The 17,360-nt window shown below is 51.9% G+C and overlaps 1 pseudogene; it reads right to left on the bottom strand.

Annotated features, from left to right (window-relative positions):
* Positions 1 to 13,025: 13,025 nt before the first annotated feature.
* Positions 13,026 to 17,360, bottom strand: LOC101353077 (serine/threonine-protein kinase MARK2 pseudogene; annotated as a pseudogene).

The following is a 17,360-nucleotide window of genomic DNA, read 5'->3' as shown; positions in this document are numbered from 1 at the left end:
ATAGCGACCCTATAGGACAGAGCAGAACTGCCCCATAGGGTTTCCAAGGAGCAGCTGGTGGATTTGAACTGCTGACCTTTTGGTTAGCAGCCGAGTTCTTAGGCACTACGCCACTAGGATGTACATAAAGCCACTATATTACACACATTTAAGCGTTTAAAACAAAACTTTATTAAATGAGAAATCTACCAGCTAAAATAGTATAAACTATGAAGTTAACTAGTATAAACCATAAATACTACAAGTAAACCACGGCTATAATGACTCAAATGAGAGTAGAAAGGGTCCAGTTCTGGAGCCGACGCTCCCTCACTGTGGCTGAGGAGCTGCTGTGGGAGAGGTGGGGCAACTGGTGGCCTGGAAGCTGGTTCTAGAGGTGGACCATGTTCAGAATCCAGCCCTCCAGTAGGCTCTCCTTTCAGTGACAGTGCTGGAACCATTGATGGAATAGCTGGTGCTCCATGGGGCTCCAGTGTTATTTCAGAAGGAGGATTGACATCTGGAGGTGGTCAAGGAGCCACTTCTGGACGTGGTGCAGGATAGGAATCCATCCCTCTAGTGGGCTCTCCATCTGGTGCCGTTGATGAAGCTGTGGATGGAGGGCCTGGTGTTCAATCTTGCTCCGATGTTGGTTCAGGAGCAGGATCTACCTCACCAGGTGGTACTGGAGGGGGTTCTGGACATGGCCCAGCATAGGAATCTGGATTCCCAGTAGGCTCTTCATCTGGAGTCTTTACCAGAGCTGAGGATAGAGGAACAGGGGCTGCATTGAGCTCCAGGGCTGGTGCATAAGCCTGATTGACATCAGCCGGTGATTCCAGGGCCGGTTCTGGAGGTGGCCTGGGATAAGAATCCGGCTTTCCAGCATACTCTTCTTCCAGTGCCTGGGCAGGAGCTGGATATGGATGCCCTGGGGCTACACTGATCTCCGGTGTTGCTGCAGGGGCAGGATGGACGTCAGCCAGTGGTCCTGGAGCCGGTGATGGAGGACCTGGTATTCTATCCAGCTTGGGTGTTAGTTCAGGAGCAGGATCAACTTCACCAGGTGGTACAGGAGATGGTTCTAGAGGTAGCCTAGAAAGAGAATCCAGCCCTCCAGCAGGCTCTCCGTCTGGTGTTGGTGCTGGTGACGGAAGAGTTGATCCTTTATCGAGTTCCAGTATTGGTGCTGGAGCAGGGCCACCCGGAGGTGGCCCTAGATCATCAGCTGCTTTTAGATCTGGTGCCAGCCCTGAGGTTGGAGGTGCAACAGAAGAAATGATCACCAACATGACTGCCTTTCCTTGTGCCTTCCCAACAACGGAAAACATCCTTTTGCCGGGAAAGGAAGCCCAAGCCCAAGTTTTCCACCCCAGGAAGTCTTCCCAGACTGCAGTCCACCAGAGGAGGAGCTGAGATTACTCTAAGCTCTGGCCCATCCCCACCCTCTGGGGGTCCTCCCTGTGGGGTCCACACCTTGTCCCCCTCCCAAGCTCACATGCAGGCGTGCCCAGTCCTCCTAACCCTCTGGCTCTGCCTCAGTGGGCTCCAGGTGACCCAGCTGGGCACAGAGAAGGTGGGCATGGTGCTCCAGCTCTGAGCCTGGCAGGTTCACCTGCAGGTACTCCACCAGGAGCTTCAAGCAGTGGAAGTACGGGGGTTGGTCGAAATCCTCTGAATATTCACCGAGCCATGTGTTCAGGATAAAAGAGATGGCACTGGGGATGGGTGATGAAGAGCACGTTCAGAGGCCTGGCCTTTCCCACCGCACTGCACTCCCTGGGCACCCCTGCAAGAGGCCACGTCCCTCCGTCTGACCCTGTCATCCCAAAGGCCAGCTAGACGCTGCACCATGCCCTCTGGCTATCTTGGCAGTGACAGGCCTGGTCACTAAGCAAGGGGATAGCACAGAGCCTCGGTCCCAGGGATCTCCCCATCAATGGATGGACCAACTCCCCCTCCTCAGGAAGCCTGACTTACGTCCCTTTCTGTCTCCTGACCTCATCCTCAATGGACAGTAAACCCCCGAGGGCAGGGAGGGTTCTGTCTGCGTGTTCACCTCATAGCCTGGCACACATTAGTGCTCCAGGAATATCGATGTTGAGGACACGTGGAGTCTGTCCCTTCCCCAGGCTGCACAGGCCCTGGGTTCACTCCACCGGGAGCTTGTGCATCAGCATGCTGCCTGGTTCTCTGCACGCACGGGAGGGTCTGTTCTCCCATGGTCACTGTTCTCCCAAGGGACAGGGGCCCCACATGCAGCTGAGCACCCAATGGGGGTGCATGATTCAGGAGCAGGTTTCTCCACCCACCTCCTGGTTTAGCCCCTGATAGGGGAGGGGAAAACCAGAGATTGGAGGGGAAAGTAAGGAGGAGTGGGAGGATTCCCTCAGGGGCCGCTTTGAGCCCCCAGCCTCCCTTCTGCTCCCCAGGATGCCAAGGCTGCACCACAGGTCTGCGTGACCCCTTTCCTCCAGTAGGGAGAGCACCTGAACTCATTCTTCCAGGGGATCTAGACGTGTGGGACCCAGTGTCTACCTACCCTAAATCCAGACACAGGCCCCCTACACTCTCCCACCCTTCTGTGGAGACAAGAGCCCCTCCTTCTCCACCCAAAGTCCACTCACTCTTTCAGCTCCTCCTGAGGTTCTCCGTCCCTGGCAGAATGGGGGAAGCTGAATCCATACCTACAGGAGGCATGAGGACGTCACATCTAATGCACGGTGGATACTACCTGCTTACGATGCATAGTGTTCCCGACTGACTGCCCGACTAGAATTGAGGCCCAGGCGTGCAGGGCTTCCTTTCTGCTTTGTTCATTGAACAGTGCTAAATGCCTAGAACAGTGTCTGCAACAGTAGGGGCTTCATAGATAATTGTTGAATGAATGAGCCCAACCAGCACATTCCCTGATATCTGAGTGGGCCTGGGGCCCCTCTGCCAGCCCCCAGGGTTTCCTGCTCTGCCTATACCAAGGACAAGGACCCACTAAATGGAATCTCAACCCTCTTTACAAATGGGAAATAGGTTTGCTCAAGGGCACACAGTCAGTGAGGAGTGAGGCAGACAGTTTCTTCACAGAGGACAGGAAAACAAGAAATGTGAATATCCCAGCCCCTCCAGCAGCCTTGTCTGCAGAGCAGCACTCTAAGTACACACTTTCCATGGCTAGTCCCATGTGGTCCTGACAGTAATTCTAGCAGTTTGGGCCTTTATCCTCCCACTTCTCAGAGGAGCAAATTGAGGCTCAAAGTGATGACGTGACATTCCCCAGACACAACTGGCAGGGGGTGGAGTCTCCACTGAGCTGTGGAGGGTGGGGGGCTCACCTTTGGAGCAATAGGTACAGGACCTGCTGGGTGGTGGTGAAGGTTCTGTGTGTTCCCAGGAAGACGTGGATGAAGGAGAGGTCACCCTCCAGGAACGCGGGCACCAGGTGCTCCACCAGCTACCCCAGTGAGCCTGCCTTGAAAGTCCGCACCACGCCAAGTCTCACACAGGTCCTGGTTTGAGCCACAGTCACACTAGGGTGGGACAGAGGAGGGACATGCCATCAGAGGCAGTCTCATAAACCACCAGGAAGGACGGGGTCTCAGACCTCTGTGACCTGTGGCAGGAGGTGGGACACGAGTGCCTCCAGCAGAACACAGTAGGTTAGGTGGGTGAGTGCATGAGGACACACCCAAGTGTTCCTGCAGCCCTGTTGAAAGGGCAGCAGAATGAATCAATCCAGGGCCAGCAGTAGTGAGAGCCTCAATCACTGAGGGAACCGGTATCCCTTCTGGAAGATTCTGCAGCCGAGTCAGGACACTGCTCCTGACCTGGAAGGGTCACGGTGACTTGTTCCCCAAGATAACAGGTTGTAGATAAAGATATATCATAGGCTGAGACCCTACGCTTTAGAGTAAAAGAAGCCTTCTCATCATGAGGATGTGTGAGGCAGGGAGAAGGTTGGGAAGGACAGTCCAGCTGACTGCTGTCCGGGACCCTGTGGTCGAGAGTTAAACTCTGAAACAGGAGCAACATGGTAAAAGATGCCTGGGCTGATGTGAAGTGAAAACAGTCTCAAAAACTCGTTTCTCATATTCCTACAAATATAGGAAAAGTGACTCTGCACCTGGCCAAGCTGGGGAGTGCAGTGTGAGGAGGTGGGAAGAGTGGTGGCCGATTCCTTTGGCCGATTCCTTTCCCTCCTTGAGAGGGAAAGTCCTGGTAGGGAGCTGAGGATCTCCAGGGCACAGTTTCAGCCCCAGGCCACCTCTACTCATCTGGGGGCTCTGGTTGCTTCCCCTACACACTCACCCAGAGCCTGTGCCAGCCCTTCGGGTCCCGTTTCCTGGTGTAGATGGAGTAGATGATGCTGTTCTTCTTCATGTGGATCTTCTGCAGGGAATTCTGCAGAGACAGAGCCTGGCAGTGACCCGGGAGGCATCAATGGCTCCTCTCAGACTCCTCCTTCCTTCTCTGCCCCTTCAGGCCCGTGTGCCCCCGGGCCTCAGAGGAGCTCCCAGTTCTCCATCTACACCACATGCTGGTCAGGTCGTCTTGGGTGTACGCCATCTATCCCTGTCCAAGTTCAATGACCAGAGATAGAAACAGCACCCTATGAGTGTTGCCACAGGATCTGGGAGGAGCTGGGCTGGCATGGGGTCAGCAATGGCCCAAGCAAGGCCAGCTGCTAGGACTGCAGGGTGCCTGCTCCATTCAGGGCCAGCTGGAGCTCAGAGATGGCCCAGGTCGAGTGACAACTCGGCCGGTGACCCCCCTGACCTACCCTCCCTAATGTCCTGGTGTGAAATGGGGCCCCTGGACAGAGACTTAGGTCCCAGCGTCCTATGTGTTCATGGAGGTGAAGCAGTCTCAACCTTTGCCGCCCCAGCCCCTAGTCTCCAAGGCACCAGACCTGATGGACTAGGCCCACTTACCACTCTAATCCAGGTCATTCCCAAGCCCATGAACCCAGTGATGGTGAGCAGCCATGGGGATCAAGAAGGGGGAGCCATCCGTGAGTGCTAGTCATGAAGCAGCAGCAGCAGCAGCAGCACAATTTTCATCCTCCTCCCCCTCACCTCTTCCCTCCCAAATCTCCCTAGATCATGTGGCCCTTCTTTCCCTGACCCACACCCACTTCACTCCCATTTGGATCCTGCATTGTCGAACAACTTTCTGTCTCCTCGGTTCTGTCCTCATTTCCTCCCTGCACCCCTTAGCAGGGACCCCATAAGGACAAGGGCTGGCATGTCCTGGGGGATGGTATGACCTGGGGAGGGGTGTGGGGCTGCCCAGGTGGAGTCACAGTGGTGGCCTGGTCTGGATTGCCATTCTGGGCCACCCTGTGTTACCTTCAGTTTCTTTTCAGTAAATGGCCATATCTTTCGAGTATGGCGACTGAAAACATGTCTCAGACTTCGTGAAAGTGTTCAACTCTGGGATTTCTCAAGTTTCGATATGAGGCAAGACGAGTGACAACAAGAAAACATGTTCCTAGCTCTAGTGTCTCCACTCATGGGAGCTGGGTACGGGGCTGTCTCTAAGATGCGGGGGCCTGGTTACCAGGGTTCCAAGTTCTATGTACTCCACCACCAAGGAAGTAAGGTCATATCCTGAGTCCCTTGACCTGGGACCGACCTCAGGTAACATCTCCCAGAGGTCCCTCTGGGCTGCTGAATGCTCATCTCTCCTCATGCCAGCTCCATAACTGTGCACAGTGACACCAACACCGCCCTCACAGAACCCAGGGAAGGCCTGGGTGCAGGCAGGGCACCAGCCTTGAGCAGACAGAGCTGGGTTCAGACACTGCTCATCCCTCGTAACCAGTTAGCACCCTGGACAAATCTTTGTGATTCTCAGAGCTTCCTCAGTCTCCCCACTACACAGTGGGGATCATTCTAGCCTCTTATTCCTAGGTTCGTCGGCAGGTGTATGTGAATAACACCTATAAATCCATAGGTTGGTGTCACATGAAGTGAATGCACAAACTCAGAGATGGGACAATTTCAAGCAGGGGTAGGAAGAAGCATGGAGTATACCTCCAAACAGGGCTGGGTTCTGGTGGTGTCAGCTTGGGAAGTCACTTCCCCTTCTGGCCTCATTTCCTTGTCTGCACCAGGAGGGTTTGGAATTAAATGACCATCAGATATTTCCACCCTCTGCCTGGCTTAAAACCCTCCAATAATTTCCATTATGTAGAATCTGACCCAGTGTCTCATCTCGGACTAGGGGGTGGGCAGCCTGTACAATGTCCCCCAATGATCCCTCTTTCTGGTGTCCACATCCTATGTGACCCCCTTCCCTAGTGTGGGCTGGACTCAGGGACTTGTTTCTCAAGAATGATGTCGTTATTAGGTACCACTGAGTCAACTTCAACTCATATTGAGCTCATTTGAGGCAATATCTCTTAGGACTCTCTTAGGCTCACTCTGTCTCCGTCATATCTCTCTCCCTCTGTGTCTGTCACCTCTCTCCCCCACCCCAAGAAGAAGCTGTGAGATATGACCTGCCTTATGAAGCCCACATGACAATGACCCGAGGACTCTGATCAACAGAGAGGAATGGAGGCCCCCAGTCCGACAGCTCACAAGACGGAGTCCTGCCTGTAACTCAGAGTAAGCAGGGAGTGGTTCCTTCACAGTCGAGCCTCAGTTGAGATCACATCCCTAGCCTCGTGAGAGAACTTGGGGCAGAGTCACCAGCTGAGCTGTGTTTACATTCTTGGTCCACAGAAACTGTGAGATCGTCAGTTTGTTTTCGTGAGCTGCTAAGTTTTGGGGTGATGCTGTCAAGAGCAGGAGAGAGCTCCTCTAGACCACCAGGTCCTGGGACCTGGACCTGCCCTCCTCCCCCCTCTCTCCTCTCCACTCCAGCTCACTCCAGCCACACTGGCCACTTTCCAACCCCCTCTCTGTACAAACGTCTGCTTCTGAAACTCTGCAGCTGCTGTGCCTTCTCCCTGGCACAGTGACCCCTGACTCGCGCAGGGCTGGCCCCACCTGTCATTCTGGTCACACATAAATGTCACATCAGCGAGGCCTTGGGAACCCCACCCAGTGGCCCGCAGTCCTCTCTCACTGCACCCTGCTTTATTTTCTCTATGGAATATGCTCTTTTATTTTCCATGTATTTGTTTTCATGCTTTTGTGCCTCTCCCCTCCACTATGAGCTCCTGGAGTAGGGACTACATGGGTCATTTTAAGCTCCCACCCAGGACCTAACACAGACCTTGCCCAGGGTGAGAGCTCGGGGCGTAGTTGCTGAATGAATAAATGAGAAGATCTGATTCACTTCCCACTCAGACCAGCTAGGATTGTGGGCTTGGATGGTAACATTAGGAGGTGCAACACTGAGAGAGGGGGACGGCCAGAATGACCTTGGTGTGACTGTTCCCTGTTCCAGTTGCTCCAGCTAAGCCCAGAGGGCACCACTGACAGGAGAGGCTGCCACCTTCTCGTGGTCATCACTAGCACTGCAGCCCCAGACAGGAAAACTCATCACAAAACACCCACCTGTGTTCAGGTGTCCTGGGGGCTGCAGCTCTCCTGGGCCCCAAGGGGCGAAGAAGCAGGACCTGCAGGTTCATGGGTGCTGTGGGGGACCTCAGAAGATGCCCTTGCCTCCTCTTTACCTCCACAGGCCCTGAGGTGTCCAGATCACTCATGGGGCATCCTCCCCACATTCAGGGCAAAGACCCCACTTCTTCAGGAGGAACCCAAGTCTCCACCTGGGACTGATCCTGACCCTAGACATAGCCTCATGGTCCACAGCTCTGCAATGCTCTGCTCGACCCCAAGGCCCCAGCTCCCACACCCCAGTGCTCTTGCTGGGGGAATATTCTCTACCAGGAAGTAGAAAGCATTTTCCCAAGACCTCAGAGCACAGTGGGTCATCGATAGAGAACAAAGGCCAACAGACACTTCTCCAAGCATGGGAACCCTGGGGGTCACCCACTCCAGGAACCCCAATTTACAGAGGAGGAAAGAGGCCTTCTTTCCTGGAGCCCCCTCCACTCTGGGAGGGGCTCGTCCTGGCTCCAGGGGCCCAGAGTGGTGACTGCAGGGAGAGGCCCTGTCCTCTCTGGGTTGACTTGGGGATGACTGGCCCAGGCAGATCCATGGGAGTCTCAGGGTTCCCCTCCCTTCATCCTGGCATCTCCCCATCCCCATGCTGTGGGCGGCGGTCATATGGCTTGGAGACTGGAGGCCACTGTCCCAAGACAGCGCTGCCTCCACCCTCTCTCTTCTTTCCCAGGGGTCACCTCCATGGTGTCCTTTCCTTCTCTGACCCTACCCTATGGCTCCAACTTTGAAGTTAGTGTGTGTGTGGGGTGAGGGTGAGAGGAAAACAGCCCCACAAGGGGAGGGGATGACCAGGGTTCCTCACATCTTAGGGCTCTCAATCCCATAGCAAACCCCATGAGAGGGGCTGAGCCCTGGCCTAGGAGGCTGTAACCTTCCTCATCCTCTGGACTCTGCCCACCTCTGTGTCCTGGACCGCCCCTGCCTTTCTCTTGGAATCAGTTTCCTAAGTGTGTACTGAGGGTTTGGACCAGGAACTGCCTCAGTGTTCACCCAGGGAGGATGCGGGGTCATGATCACCACACTGGGGTGGGCGTCGGTCAAAGCTGGGGTGAGAACAGCATGTGGCCCCCTTAGCATGGGCAAGGTGGGTGAATGCTGCCCGGGGCTGCAAGGCCAATGTCCACAGCCCTGTGCTAACGGGCCCTGTGTGACCTGGGGCAGCATGTGTAAGTGAGTCACCACCAGTGCCTGGCTGCACAAACTGCTCTGCTCGTGGGAGGTCGCATGTGAGCCTACTGCTAACTCCACCACCTCTGTGCCACCCACCTCCATGGGGTCTGTGTTTCTGGGCCTATGCCCCCAGGAGGGCCTCAGGGCCCTGTGCTGGGTGGCGTGGAGAGCCTCAGGATCCGGGAGACACCAACTACCCTCACCGCCCGGGTCTGCTGTCTGGAGCACCACCAGGAGCCTCGGCCCCTCTTACTCCCCACCTCCTGTGTAGGCCTCACCTCTCAGTCCCACTGAGCCCCTCTCTGGATGAGAACTAGGGCCCAAAGTGCTCTTGGGTGATGCTGTCATTGTTGCAGGCCGCCTGAAACAGCTGTGTGTCAGCATCCAGTCCAGTCCTGGGCCACAGGGAGGGCAGGGTGCTGAAAGCGTGGGTGGGGTGCTGGGTGGGGTAGGGGGCAGGAGCTGGGTCTGTGCTCCCGTGGGACCTCCTCTTCCCACTCGCATCCAGGCCCTGCCTGCTCTCACAGCTGGGAGCAAACAGTCCCTTCTCCAGGAAGTTGTCCTGGATTCCACCCCCATCCCCACTTGCAGTGAGGCAGGTCTCCCCCCTCTCTGAGCATCAACTCTCTCCATGATTCTAAGAGGAAGGGTCATGTCAGCGGGAAGGGGTCCCGATTCAACCCCACCCCCCTCAAACAGCACCAAAGCTGCACACCTCCCTTCTCTTCTGGAAGCTGGTCATTATCCCGGGGGGCAGACTCCATGTCCCTCAGAGAAGGTCCCCTGGGCCATGACCACCCCTCCCACTCCATCCCTCTCATGGTGCACTACCGAGGGGTCCCACCAGGGGGCAGAGCGCATGCACACACCTGGACTTGAATAAAGGTGGGGATCTGGGTGCGAGGGCAAGGGGACCCAGGGCAGAAACTCTGGAAACTTCTGGATCAACCCTCTCTTCTGTCACTTGGAAAGACTGAGGCCTTGGGCAGGAAGACACTGAAGGCCACTCACATGGTCCCTCATGTTTACTCCTCAGTAGATGAACATGTCCATCTTTCTCTCTTTCTGTTCCTCTCTGTCTCTCTGTTTCTCATAATTTTTGTCTGTCTCTCCCTGTGTCTCTGTCTCTGTCTCTCTCTGCCTTTCTCTTCTCTCCTTCTCTCTTTCTCTCCTTGTCTCTCCTCAGACTAAACACGCACACGCACACTTCTCCATCCATCTCCACTTTCAGAGACCACATCATGACATCATCCTTAATGTCTCCTTTTCCCTCATCCCTAACGCTCACAGCACTAATAGTCTTCTTGGCTTTGCCTCTACAGTGGATCCCAGGCCATTCCTTCTCTCCGTCTCCACTCTCCACTCTCGTCCTGGTCACCATCTACTCCTGCGCCACGGAGGACAGCAGTCTCTGGGCTCTTCCTTGTAATGCTTCTCTAGTGAGAACTCTCTATTGCTGGTATCTGGACTGTTCCACCTTTAACCCTCTGTAATCCATTCTTCACACAGCAGCCAGAAGGAGCTAAAAACTGAAATCAAGTTAAGCTCCCACCTAAAACATTCCTGGCTCCCTTTGCACCCTCACTACCATTACCAGAGAGAGGTTCCCCTCTAACCTACTGCTGAGTCTTCTTGTGTCATGAGAAAAGACATTCCCTTCTCTGGGCCTGGTTTTAGCCTCTGTAGAATGAACCAGGCTGCAGGACTGTTGTGTGGGGGTGAGAGGGCAAGTTGCTTCCACCACTTCACCTGCTTTTCTCAGATGGGTAGATCAAGGCTCCATCGAAGACTTCAACACGTGAGATGCAGTGTCTCGCCTGTGAAGAATGCAGTGAATATATTTCTTATATGGGGTTCCCTCTGCAACCTCGCCCCGGAATCCTTTTACTTTTGGACTCTAGTCCAAGGAGCCGGCCCATCAGTGATGATACTTAGCTTCCTGAAACTGTGAGTGCTTGTGCAAGAATCCTTGGATCCTTAAAAGTCGCTTCTAAAACTATATTTAAAGTTAGAAAAATTGTTCAAATCCTGACTGAAAAGAGCATGACCATAAACACATCTTTTTAAAACACAGAGATTTGTGAACTTCTTCTGGATGCTGATACTGATGGCTCCATCTCATAGGCTAACAGCTAAGGTAAAATATACACTGCTGCAAGGTGCATGATTGACAAGAGTGAATACAAATCCATATTTCTAAAATCTGCTCTTTCGTGGGCTTCTCGTGCATTTCAACCAGGACTTCTCAGGGGTGTGAGGTTTTACTTTGTCACTTGTGGGCCAAACGCTCATACAAGTTCCAGGAGCAGCCTCAGCGCTGCTGTTTTCTTTGTGTTCAGTGGAGCCAGGATGGTTTGAAGTTGTCTTCCTTGTGTGGTTTCCTGCAAGAATCTTTCACCCTCGTGTCCACTTGGTGGGGGTTGTCTGGATGAACTAGACAGAGGGATCTGTCAGTCCGCAGAGCCAGGCCCCTGGGAACCACCCAGCACTGCAGTGCCCAGGAAGTGCTACGCAGGTTTGGGGAGGAGTCACCTGCTGACCCTCTTGAGGAGTGCGACACCCCTGCCCTCTGGGCGCCTCACTAGCACCACATGTGAGATGTGACCATCAGATGTGACTGAGGGACAACCCACATTGAAACATTTATGACAGAAGTTCTAATAGTTTCTTCCCTCACCCCAGTGGACTGTCTTGGGCATCCAGGCACTAAGCCCACTGTGGAGATCCTTCCTTCACCTCCATCCAAGATACACCTGCTTTTCCTTCCTTCTGATCATGGAAAGTTCCTCTCCTAACTTTCCCTCCCTCGTCATAAAAAAATGCACAGCCCAGGTGAGAGTAGAGGCAACTTCCTTGTATGTCTCCCTACCGCAATTTCTCAAGAAATAGCAGAGAAACAAAGTAAGAAATGCAGCAGTGACCACAAGTCAAGTAACCATCGCCATTCCCTTCCAGACCAAGCAGGATGATGTTAGCAAGCTGAGGGGCAATAGTGTCAAGAAGGAAGGAAAGGAGGACCAAGAGATCACACACTGGGTGGAGGTGGGAGGAAGTCACTGCTGTGCAAGGTGCCCAGATCAATGACAAGGAAGGGCAAGGCATGGGGAGAGGAATGGAGTGGGTGGGGGCTTTCAGACAAGGGCTTTCCTAAAACAGAGAATGCTCCCTGTTCCTGTCACTAGGGAGTGAAGAAGCCCAATCAGTCCTCTGGGAGTTCGAGGAACCATTAGGCCTCGGAGTCCACTCCCTACTCCTACTCATGCATCAGGCCCCTCTTCTACCCAAGAGGACTGTGGGGAGGTGATGGCAGAGACTCTTGAGGAGGGGGACAAATACCCCTTGCATAACATTTCTGGAAGAAAATGACCAGCTTTTGGGATAGAGAGAAGGCAGAGGTTTCAGTGTGGAGGGAGTTCAGAGCCCCTCTCCTTCACATGAGCAGCCCCAGAACAGCCACCAGCACCACCTGCTCAGGGCTGTACCTTGTCCAGGCCTGAAACCTGAGGTCAGGGGAAGGCCACCTCTGGTGGTTTGCTTGGAAGGAAAGAGAGGAAGAGAAAGTAGAAGCCGTCGTTGATTTGGGGAGGGCCTGACAGGGAACTCCACCACCCTGGACTGAGTGTTCCAGCTGTAAGCCACCCTCCTGGGAAACCCCACAGATCCGCCTCCACTGTCTTCATGGAGTGGGGACGTAAGAAGGCCAGAGCAACCCTGGAGCCTTTCCATTCTTTCACTACAAAGCTTTCCCAATCCCTGTTGGCCTTGGGATCTCTGCCAAATGCAAGCAATGGTGGCTGACGCCCTTGCTATAGCAAGCTTTGAATAAATAGCTTCTGTTTGTTCTCATTTGGATTGTCTTTGCATATTTCTACACCCCCATTTCCCCTCCCACACAGACAAGCTAAAAAGATAGAGAAGGGAAGGGAGTGAAGAAGTTCCCCAGAGGAAACACACCTGTCCAGTCTGAGAAGTTTTGTCCAGGTGGAGGCAAAGTGGCTGGTTGGCAGCAAGGGCTGGCCAGCATCTGTTGTGTTCTCCCCGGTGAATCCTGGTGGCATTTAAAGCTTAAGTTCCTTGGTTGGTTTGGAGGCAATGATGTTGAAAGCCATGGAGGTGCCACGTATCCTCTTCGGTTTAACCCCATTGACAGACTGCCCAGGGAGTTTGCAAGTCTCCGCCCTCCACTATATGAAGACCTCCTGGCCCCATTTGCCAGTCATGCACAGTAGCGGGGACTGGGAGCTGATGTTCATGCTCATATGAAGTTTAAGGAACACAGCTTGGCCTCTGGAGGTTTCAGCATCAGTCCTTACATTCAAGTTCATTCAAGTTCCTTCTGGCACAGCTGAAGACAGATTTCTTCTGAGAATCTTGAGGAACCTTCCAGTGGACCCCTGCAAGTCCTGGGTCATTCCAGGGAGAGAGGTTGGGGTCACACCAAAGGGAAAATTCTGCTGGTCACACACCTGTCAAGGTGTCCAGCATGCATGCAGTTTCTATTGGACACATCCTGGGGAAAACTAGTTCTACCTGGGGCTCCCTCCACCAGGGTGGTGATGTGGTGGGCTGAGGAGGAAGCCATAGAGACATGCTGGACTTCTGGGCTTCTGGGGTACTGCACCTTATAGATACTCTTTTTGGGGCACAACCCAGAGGCCTGGGTGGGCTGCACTGGGGCCAAATTGCATTCTTGGTGAAGGAAAGGCAGGGCTGGGGAGTCTGAGGCAGAGAAGCCCTGGAGGTCTTGGACTCTCTCATAGTTAGGTTGTATTTGCTATTTTAGATGGAGCTCTGGCCAAATCTGGCCTCCAAATAAGGGCATTCTTGCTTTGATTTGTGCTAGTTGAGAACACTTGCTGTGCCCAGGGCTGGTCTTCTCCTCTAGGTGAGATAGGGATCTAGCAGAATGAACTCTGGTCCATCAGTGAGGCCCAGATCTTTTCCATGTGTAACCCATGGACATCATCGACTCAGGTTACCACGGTCCTTGTAGTCAGTGAGTAGCTCCATGTAAGGTTTTAGTTCATAGTCTTTATGGCCCACATTCATCAACGGAGGTTTCATAAATTGCTTTGAAGTACAACTCTTACTGGGATTGAGGATGAGACATTTCTTGAGCAGATTTTCACACTCCAGGAACATACATAAGGGAACATGATATTTTCCACTCAGCATCTGCTCCTGCAGCTACTTGAAGTTCCATCCATCAAAAGACAAGCATCTGCTGACAAGTGTATGTACAATGACTCCCAAGCTCCACATATCCACTGTGGTTTCATTGTATTTTTGGCCCTGGAAGAGTTCTGGGGCAGAATGATGAGGACTGCTACAAAAGGTATCCAGCTGTTTGCCAAAGGTGAATTCCTTGCTGAAGACGACATCTGCAATCTTGATGTCATAACAGCATCCAAGGGCAGGTTTTCTGCTTTTAACTCTCTATGCACACTACACTTCTGGTGGCAGTACTGCACAGCAGACACTGGCAGAATTTAGCTTGGGTCACCTTTTCTTTCACATTTCCATGAGCCACTAGGTAATCAGGCACTCTCCTCCATTAGTGTACTCCATAAAAAGTAGAGTTTTCTCAGTCTTGAGCTCTTCAAATAACTATGTTGGGATGATTCAATGTCCTCGTTATTCTTACTTCATGGGAGAGTTTCAAAAGGCAGGAGAAATTCTGTTTAGTCTTGCAAATGATCTTGACCCTGATGCTCAGCCAGGCTTCGATCAGCCTGATCTGAGCTACAGCCTCTAAACTCAGGGCCAATACCAATGGGTAAATTTTAATGACAGTACACAAAAGCTTTGAGGTGAACCCTGATATTGGGTCAAGCTTGAATTCTGACTGATCCTACCCTCTATCCCCAGGCTCCCTACAGAGGAATGTACGGGGACAGATTCTAACCCTGCGCCAAGCTTAGATTATGTCCAGCCTGAGCTACAGCCACTAGCCTCAGAGCTACTTCCAAATACTGAAACAACAGATAAGACAGGAGGTTAGAATAATTCATAAGAGAATGGGAAATCAAGGGGAAAGAGAAAGGAATTCCTCCCAGCAGGGTGGAGATCCTTAACCAGTTATTAAGAAATGGGAGGAATAAAATGAGTATCGACGGCGTCAAACAAGTTTTTCTCAGTGCAGCACCCTCACAAGTTGGGTAGTTCTTACTCAACAGTGAAGGACCCTAAACAAAGCTGTTTTATTGTCCCTAGTGAGGAGGGATTTAGAAAGGTGCAGGACAAATATGACAATGAGAAACTTGACTTCCTATTGCCTGGGGTGATAGTCCCAAATCTTATTTTGTGAATTCCTATCACTGGTTTCTTGAGGAAGCTTATTAAAATAGATTGTGAGAGTGGCTACGTGAGGATCAGTCTCACCGGTTTAGAATACAGGTAGTCCCTGACTTAGGATTCCAGTGACGATGAACCACACTTAAGACTGTCCTTTTTTTTCTGTAGTTCTTATTGTTAGTAATACTTACGACATACAGTGTTGCAGCTTGTAATGTGTTGATGCAATCATTCTCAGATGTTCATTTGCAGATGTTCAATGTTGTGATTTACTGATCAAAACACTGCCGTATACCCTGCTGTGGCCTGGTCTACAAGAAGTTTGTGTCGGTGTGGGTGTAGGGATTGGTACCAGAATGTTGGGCAATGTTCAACTCTAATTAATTACGCTAGACAGTCATTAGGAGTCTGACTTCATTGTTCTGACACTGACGCTGACAAATAAAGATCATGTTATAAAGACACTGAAAATAAAAGGCAATAATAACAAAAACTAAAAAAAAAAGGTATTCCACTTACGTTAGAACCGACTTTTGATGGAGTCATCAGAACGTAACTTTGTCTTAAGTCGTGGAGCACGTGTATTGTGAAATGGAGAATAAAGTTTTGGTTGACACAGGACCCATAGCTCACTCTGGAACAATCATAAAAAAATCAAAAACCAAACCCTTCGTTGTTGAGTCCATTCGGTCTCAAAAAAAAAAAAAAAAAAAGAAAGAAAGAAAGAAAAGAAAAAATCAAACCTTTTGCTTACACATAACGACACTATAATACAAAGTAGAACTGCCCCATAGAGTTTCCAAGGAGCGTCTGGTAGATTCACACTGCTGACCTTTTGATTAGCAGCCCTAGCTCTTAACCACTATGCCACCAGTGTTTCCATTTCTAACTCAGAGCGACCCTATAGGACCAAGTAGAACTGCCCCATAGGGTCTCCAAGGAGAGGCTGGTGGATTCAAACTTCTGACTTTTTGGTGAGCAGCTGAGCACTTAACCACTGTGCCACCAGGGCTTCTGAACAATCATAGATGGTATTAAAGAATGCAAACACTCAGTACCCTGATCCCAAGGGGGCAGCAAGCCTAATACATGGGATAAAGGCCACGCTAAACTTTGTGTAAGGAGCCCTGGTGGATCCTGGCTAAACGTTCGGCTGCTAACTGAAAGGCTGGTGGATCAAACCCATCCAGAGGCTGGTGTGGGGGAAAGACCTGGCAATCTGCTCCCTTAAAAATTTTTGGTGGTGTTGTTTGGTGCCATTGAGTTGGTTCTGACTCATAGTGACCTCATGTATAACAGAAGTAGACAGTGCCCGGTCCTGTGCCATCCTCACAATAGTTGCTATGTTTGAGCCCATTGTTGCATCCACTGTGTCAGTCCATCTCATTGAGGGTCTTTCTCTTTTTTGCTGACCTTCTACTTTACAAAGCATGATATCCGTCTCCAGGAACTGGTCCTTCCTGATAATATGTCCAAAGTAGTGAGACCAAGTCTCGCCAACTTAGCTTCTTAAGAGCATTCTGGCTGTGCTTCTTCCAAGACTGATTTGTTTGTTCTTCTGGCAATCCATGATATATTTCATATTCTTCACCAACACCATTAATTCAAAAGCATCAATTCTTCGGTCTTCCTTATTCATTGTCCAGCTTTCGCATGCATATCAGGCGATTGAAAATACCATGGCTTTCAACTGGTGTACGTTAGTCTGCAGGTGACATCTTTGCCTACGGTCTAGGAAACGCAAAGGAGCTCGGCTGCTAACCAAAAGATCGCCAGTTTGACTCCACCAGCCGCTCCTTGGAAACCCTATGGAGTCGTTCTACACTGTCCTACACTGTCCTATAGGGTCACTATGAATCGGAATCAACTCGACGGCATCGGGTTTGGTTATTTTGTTTGTTGGTTTTTGTTTCTCGGGTCGTACACTTTCGCTGAGTCGGAACAGACTGAAGGGAACACAAAAAGAACCACCGCATTGTAGGAGGAAAACATCTCAGCCTCCAATATATGTGACCTACACACTCTCCTGTTTTACTTAAATTATTTGAAACGTTAACAAAAGCAGCACTTGTCGCCAGGACCCCAAAGACTTTGAAATAGCTCACAAAGATGAGAATCAAGTTTGGTTGGAAAGACAAACTAAGAGCCCGGATGTGGGCGTGGCGGCAGGGAAGGTCTGACCGAGCCTTCCCTACTCCTTGCCCCTCTCTCAGCGTCCTGGGCCACGCCCTGCCCCTCGCCGTCCTGGGCCACGCCCTGCCCCTCGCCGTCCTGGGCCACGCCCGCCCTTGTCGTCCAGGTGCCCGCCCCGGCCAGCAGAGCCGCGCCCCGCCCCTTGTACAT

The sequence above is a fragment of the Trichechus manatus genome, unplaced genomic scaffold, assembly GCF_000243295.1.
Source record: "Trichechus manatus latirostris isolate Lorelei unplaced genomic scaffold, TriManLat1.0 scaffold00120, whole genome shotgun sequence".
NCBI classification, from domain to species: domain Eukaryota; kingdom Metazoa; phylum Chordata; class Mammalia; order Sirenia; family Trichechidae; genus Trichechus; species Trichechus manatus.
Note: the sequence above shows the minus strand (reverse complement) of the source record. Positions and strands in the feature narration are given on the sequence as shown.